The sequence below is a fragment of the Xenopus laevis genome, chromosome 5L, assembly GCF_017654675.1.
Source record: "Xenopus laevis strain J_2021 chromosome 5L, Xenopus_laevis_v10.1, whole genome shotgun sequence".
In the NCBI taxonomy this organism is placed as follows: Eukaryota; Metazoa; Chordata; class Amphibia; order Anura; family Pipidae; genus Xenopus; species Xenopus laevis.
Window position 1 is genome coordinate 92,324,893 of NC_054379.1, and position 6,665 is coordinate 92,331,557.

General features: G+C 36.1%; 1 long non-coding RNA gene across 1 annotated transcript; it reads right to left on the reverse strand.

Moving 5' to 3' along the window:
• Positions 1-2,470: 2,470 nt before the first annotated feature.
• LOC121393719 lies at positions 2,471-5,247 on the reverse strand. The gene is made up of 3 exons (XR_005961296.1): positions 5,158-5,247; positions 4,929-5,057; positions 2,471-3,200 (listed from the first exon to the last, which is right to left on the reverse strand). It is a non-coding gene; the product is annotated as an uncharacterized LOC121393719 (long non-coding RNA).
• Between the last annotated feature and the right edge of the window lie 1,418 nt (positions 5,248-6,665).

The window sequence follows — 6,665 nt, forward strand, 5'->3', positions numbered from 1 at the left end:
GAGAACAGTGAGACATTCTAATGTACTATTCATATAATATAAAATTCAAGATTCCTGCTAAAATTGAGCTTACTGTGATACAAAATGGTACATGCCTTCAACTGTCTGATGCTCCTCGGTGTGTGAAGGCTCCAGCTTTACAGCAGAGTTCAAAATGTCATTGTGTCAAATTTTGATTTATGTGGAACCAACTATGAATGTAGCCCTTTTCTGGGAGCAGAAATACAAAAGGGAGTAAGTACGGTAATCTTATAGCATAGCAGCACTAGTAGGATCCTATGACTTGTATGAGTACAGTCTATATGGGTTGGCTGGAAGGGTAGATAGATTTAGATAAAAATCAACATGGAGTGAGTCAGAGATATGCTCTGGAATGCAACCTACTTTAGATTGGAAATTGTTGGTTAGGAATAATGGAAGTTATAATTCAGTAACAGGGACAAGACTCGATGGGCAATGCAAAAGAAATAAATTCAGTTATCACAAGCTGAAAAGTTATTCATGTAATCAATCAGCTGTTGCAAACAGTACCTATCAACTCCTGGAATTTTGTTTTCAACTACATGACAATGAGTTTGGGATTAATTCAGCTATTGCTGAGTTGGCTGGATTTCCATTATGGAGCACACATGTTTTTTCACAAGACAACACACTATTAAAAAGGGTATTTCATCTGTATTTATGTGAAGCACAAAGTCAGAAATGAAGTTGCATTTTGGTATTGATAGGAGTCCACGTAGTACGGGAATTGTAACTATTTTAGAAATGCAGAACCAGTGTAGAATTCGATAGTGTGCAGTTTAATTCTGCTGCTTGATCTGATTAACATAATCCAGTTTGTAAAATTTCTTCAGATATGTTGATTTATGGCTGGTGTGGGAGTAATTGAATCATCACTTCATTGCCATTTCAGAAGGAATGTGGTGTTGTTTGTGACACTGGAGGTTTGTTACTGTACAGTACTGACAGGTGTTGTGCCTGGCTGATATATGGGAAGAGAAGAGTGAACAAGAAGTGTTTATTAATAATAACCATGGCATGCCTTCCCGCTAAACAGAGGGCCTTCTGTGTAATGCATTAATCAATACCACCTCTTGCTAAACTACAATACTCAGCATCTACCAACAGCAGGATCTGATGGTGCTGACATGCATAGTTCAGTGTCAGCTGGAGAGTGGCAAGCTTCTGAACCGAGATTTGATCGTTTATGATGTGAAAGAAATATCAGTCGAACAGTACTAAATATATAGATTTCTGTAGGTTTCCTTCAAAAATTTGCCTGAGCCAACCCAACCAGCCACCTTGCCCCCCCCCCATGTGCACATGTGTGAATAAGCTGGTGTGCACATGAACAAGTGGGTGTGCCCATAAATTGCTGATAAGATTGGGAAATCTGAATTGCGGGTGGTGTAGGGACAAGGGCTGCATTTGAGGTATGTGCCTAGTACCCCTCAATGTGTGTTCCTCTTCTGCCTACCCTTAGTTCCGGCTCTGCTTACAGTAATTCTGCTCTCTGTAGTAGAAGGGGAACAGATTCTCTGGAAAGCAGATCAAAATTTAAAAAAAAAAAAAGTGTTTGGAAGGTGAAGAAGCCCATAGACTAGATTTGGCTAAAAGATATCAAGCCTGCCACCACGTCAAGGTAGGCTCACTGAGCAGGTCCCTAACTACTCTAACCATCTTATTATTTCCTATTATACTATCTGCTGTGCTAACCTGACTTCTAGTAACATATGGTCCAGGGGAAGGCAAAAAACCCAACGGAAACAACTCAATAGTTTGTTACTGTCAGGGAAAAAATCCTCCCTATTATTCCTGGAACAAAATCCTTCCTATTATTCTGGAACAAACTCTGCTCCATCTATATGTCCTATGTATTCCACTAACATTTTAATTTAAATCTATAAAACAGTTAGTCCTACTTTAAACTCTATCGTATTATGTTTATTTGATCATATTATCTTATGGCTTCTTCTAACATCTTTATTATTTTCTTAAGAATTATATGTTATTTTACACCCTACTGCATATTCTTATATTTGACAGTTTATCTATTCTGTTTTGTCCTAATAGGCAATTTTATTATATTCTTTTTATTTTATCATACTATACTTTCTTATTATATAGTCTAGCATTTTCTCCTCTTCTCTTGTATTTTAATTTCTAACATCTAAGCCTTTAGCCTATCCTATCATGTGTTACCATATTTTATATTATGTTTGTTATACTTATGTGATCTTCCAACATCTTGTTTTATTTTGTGAACTATCCTATTTAATCTTCTAATATCCTATCATATTCAGTATTATAGTATCATTTTCTGCTGTTAGATCTTTTTTTTATTTAAATTAATCTATTTCCTGCTAGCTAATAATATATTTGCTACTGTTATACTTGATATATATATATTTATGTATTGATATTTATTTATGATATATTTATATTATTTCTTATTAGTTATACATTTGATATTATTTATATTTCCTGCCTATCTTAGTATTACCTTATTATCCTCTTGTAACTATCCTCTGCATTTACATTTCTACTATTACCCTAAGTCTAGTTTGATTTTATACTAATCTGTTTTATAAGAGCCCTTTAGTTATATCATTTAGCCAAAACTTATATAACCAAAGGATCCCAGCTCTTTTAATCAATTTAAAATACTTACCACCATTTAAACATACTTACATCAGCTCCTCTTACACATTTATATGAGGGTTAGAGAGGGTAGCTTAGTAAGTCCATACAGAGATACAACTGATGGTAGGCCAGACCCAATGTTTTCACCTGGAGATGGAAGTATAGGTGATGAAGTAGCTTTGATGGAAATGCAAGATGGACTTGATGGTAGTTCCAGAGATGGATTTGATGGTGGGACTGATGACTTGTGGAGTTGGCTGCTGATCTTTATGTAGCAACGATGCATCAGGTGAAGCTGATGGTAGAGCTGCAAATGGATCTGTGAATTCATACAGCAGACGGGTGTGCTTTTGAACAAATTAAGATGTTTTCCAGTTGGATGGGAACTGAACTTCGAGTTGATGTATCCTTTCCCACAGTTGTAGTAAGTGGGCTTATGCCTGCCAGCTGGGACTCAGATATGTGAAATCCTGAAGACTGTAGCTGTGAGTTGAGGCGGTGTCAATGTTGAGGACCTCTAAGGCACTTGCTGGAATGCTCACATCAGGATTTGGTTGCTTGAAAAAAATATAAATCTGTTACTTTTCTTTTTACATATATGACTTCAGTTGATAAGTGTATATCTATCTATAATACACAAAAGCCATGAATATCCTGTAAATTATATCCTTATAAACGGTGAGTAGTGATGTCATCAGTTATAAACGGTGAATAGTGATGTAATTTCTGTCACATGACTCACTAAAATTTGTGTATTATAATAAATAAAGTACCCCCAATTGCAAAATATGAGGATATTATAAGTTACCTCGGAGTTCCATGACCTGTATAAAAACACTCGGCCTTCGGCCTCGTGTTTTTATATGGTCATGAAACTCCTCGGTAACTTATAATATCCTTATATTTTACAAGAGGGGGTACTTTATTCACTATATTATCTATCTATCTATGTGTGTGTTTGTAAAATTAAGGTGATGCACTTCAATATTTGTGTTTCTTAAAGGAACATTAACACCAAAAAATTGCTGCACTGGTACAACGGGTGTGTTTACTTCAGATACTCAACTATAGTTTTTAAAAATATGATGCCTTTTAGCCATAGGGGCAGCCATTCAAAACTGAAAAATGAGAAAAGGCACAGGTCAAACAGCAGACAACAGATAAACTACTGTATGTAGTATACAATCAGATTCTTCAGTAACTATCTGCTGTCTACTGTGTATCATGTGCTTGAATGGCTGCCCCCATAGCTACACAGCAGCTTGTTTATGTAAACTATAGTTGTGTCTTTTTAATAAATACACCAGTTTTTATCAACACAGCCCCCATATTGCCATTCCATTAATACACTTTAATATTTTGGAGTTACTGTTCCTTTAAAGTGTTTTAATGTGAAGAACAAGTAAAAGCTGTGGAAACACCATGCCAGCATCTTACTTTTATTTCCCTTGAATCTCTAGCACAGGCTTAGGCTTGCATATGTGCAGTATTCTAACATTAGAAAAGAATATCTTGGAAGCTGTGCTATATGTACATTGTGTAAGTGTATGAGTTTTTGAACAACTTTCTTGGATTTCAATCTTTTTTTACTCAAAATGTTGTGTTCTAAAATGAAAATGTTAAACAAATGGCATGTCTAAAGAATGCATTTAATATTGCACTAAAACTCTCTGCTGCCATCACAACAGGAGACCTATTTATCAAGCTGTAATGGAAATACAGGAAATAAATCTCAATTATAAGTTGTGTATTTGTACTTACAACTGATTTTATGATATGATTTTATGAATGTTGAAATCAAACTGAAAAGATCTATCCACGGTATTTATAAATATGTGGGTTTTTTCTATCATTTATCATAACCCATTTAAATGAAAAGGGAGACAAATGCATCAGAAAGAAATTCTGGAGTACACAGTTTTTTTACAGAGAATTATCCAAATGCCCATTTTATTTTACTCCTTGCTTTGCAGTCAGTTAAAATTAATATGCAGCTTTGTAAATACTCCTGGAATTTAGATGCATTATGTAGTGATATGTGATATTATAAGGCATTTTTGCATAGCTTGGCACCTAACTGTACACTGAGGTTGCAGTCTTTATAGCATAAAATGTACATGAAGGAGTTAACTCCTAGAGCTATTCCTGTTATACAGGCACATTAATACAGAAATATTGCTGGGTTAAGTGAAGACTCTTGGATATTTAGTGTGCTGAACTGTTAGATAAACTAAAGAGTGTAGCTTGTAATCCATGGTTTCACAATATTTCAGTCATATACTTACAGGTTCTGGCTGGAAAGGTGGTTCAACATTTTGTATTTCTACTTTGATCCAGTTGATGGATTTGAAAAAGGGGTGTCTCCTTATATCCCCCTTGAACCCAAGCCGCTTGTATGGCTTCTTCTTTAGGAGCTAAGGGAACAAAAAAAGTGACTTACTGCTACTAATAGAAACCAAAACTACAGTCCATATAAATGCCATATATATCCTAATCAGATGCACTGGCACCCACCTTTTCCAGAAGATCTTGCAGTTCTGTACTGAGCTGTTCTGAATAGCTGGGCTGGCAATTGAGGATAAAATGGATGCATTTCTCTGCTTTAACGGCCTTCATAAAAAGGTGATCTTCCAGTGGCCATTTTGCACAAGACAATCCCAAAAGCCCACCAGTCCTACTGCTGAATTGTAGATTTGACACTGGATCATCTGAAATACAAAGAACAGATCATTCCCCATCAAATACAGAAATTCCCGTTTACAAACATTTGTTTGTGTTTATGCCTTGATGAAATTTTGGCGTTCAAGGGTTCTGATCAATCTGTGGTCCAAGTTCTCCCAAGAAAAACAGAAACTCAGTTCTCAGTGTGCAGAAAAGGTAGAACTATATAGGTGCTACAACTAGCTAAGAGCCTTTGTTTTTACAAGTGATTCAAGGGTTAAAAATGATGCTGGGATTCAAAGAGATACTTTTAAAAACATAACAGCTGAAGAAATTATTATTATTATTATTTGAAGAAGAATAAATGTTTAACCTCCAATCTGTCAGGTTAAGATGTAGATTATTGACCACTGAAAAACATTATATGGAATGTGCCTCCATTGCTTTCCATACTGTAAAATTCTGTGCATTACATATATCAGTAATAAGTCTCTCACCTCTGGGGCCATGTTGTGCAATGTCCCAATTGATCCTGAGATGGTTTTGTTGCCAAATACGTTCTCAGCAGCCAATCCAAAGTCAGCAATCTTGATGTGTCCCTTGTTGCTGAACAGAATGTTTTCCGGTTTGAAGTCTCTGTAAAGTAAAGTACAGGTGTCACTGCATAATTCTGTTTGTATAGCAGAACATGTGCGGTTTCAATTCTACATAGAATAAAAATCTAATGGCCATTTGTGGAAACAAAATGTACAAAGGTTATGCGTGAGGGCAAACGGATGACAGCTCCCTCCTATGGCAGGATGCTACGTGCAAAAAATATTGTAGATTGCACCAGATTTTTTGCACTTTGCATCCTGCAATGGATTTGTAATACAAGGCCCCCAATAATATCAACTATTAAACATATTACAGAAAGATCACATAGAAAACTGTTCTTACCGATGGATAATTCCTTCAGAGTGCAGAAATTGCAGGGCCGCACACCATCTCAGCTGCGTAGTACCTTTGAAAAAAAAAAATGCACATAGTGGATATATATTCTTTACCTTACACCTTTAAAGGACAAGGAAAGGTTTAATTACTGGGGTGCCAATTTTATAAGCATCCTCCAGTGATTATAATCATGATTATGATCATAATAAAAATCACATCAGCCAAAGGACAATGTTAGTGAGTGTCATGTTGCCATCTTGCTTTCTGTCCCGGGGATCCCTACTGCTGCCCTGTGCTGTTTGCATGTGCATTAGTGAAAAGAGTTTGGCATCTAAGTTTAGTTTTAACTCTGGAATGTGCATGTGCCAAGGCATCCACAAGGATTACCTGGACTGGTGACAAGGTGGTGTGTGTCAGGGACTGGTACA